Here is a 737-nt window from a genome sequence, read left to right on the forward strand (position 1 = left end):
CCACCCCCCGCCGCCAGCGGAGACGCCCCCCCCCGGCTCCGGCAGCTGCTGCGGTTGCGGCTCGGCACCGCCCCCGGCCTCCCCCGCCGCGCCCCGCCGCTCGGGCTCTCCGCGCCGCTGCCGCCGCCGCCGCCGCCGCCGGTGCCGGTGCCGGTGCCGGTGCGGCGGCGCGGGGGGCGGGCCGGGGGCGGGCCGGGGGCCGCGGCGCGGCCGTCGGGCCCGGCGCGCCGGCTCGGGGGCCGGGGAGGACCATGCACCGCGCTGCCTCCAACCAGCGCTCGGTCTCCTCCTCCTCGGGCTCCTTCCAGCCGCCGCCGCCGCCGCCGCCGCTGCCGCCGCCGCACGCCGCCGACCGGCAGCCCCTCTTCCCGGGGGGCTCCAGCAGCGGCGGCAGCCGGCGGGGCTCGGGGTCGAGCTCGGACTCGGCGCGGGCCCGCAGCCCCCGCAGCAGCACCGAGGAGGAGGAGGAGGAAGAGGAAGAGGAAGAGGAGGAGGAGGAGGAGGACAGCATCAGCATCAGCAAGCCCCTGGTGCCGCCGCCCGCCTCTCCGCCGCCCGCCGCCGCCTCGCCGCTCCCCAGCAGCAGCAGCAGCAGCAGCGGCGGCGGCGGCGGCGGCGGCGGGAGCCCGGGCCGCAGCATGACGGCGGCGGAGCTGTACGGGGCGGCGGCGGCGGGCGGCGGGGCGGCGGGCGGCGGCGGGGCGGCGGCGGGGGCGCTGCTGGGGCCCGGCGGGGCG

This window comes from Tyto alba, unplaced genomic scaffold (assembly GCF_018691265.1).
Source record: "Tyto alba isolate M040663 unplaced genomic scaffold, T.alba_DEE_v4.0 Super-Scaffold_21, whole genome shotgun sequence".
NCBI lineage: Eukaryota > Metazoa > Chordata > Aves > Strigiformes > Tytonidae > Tyto > Tyto alba.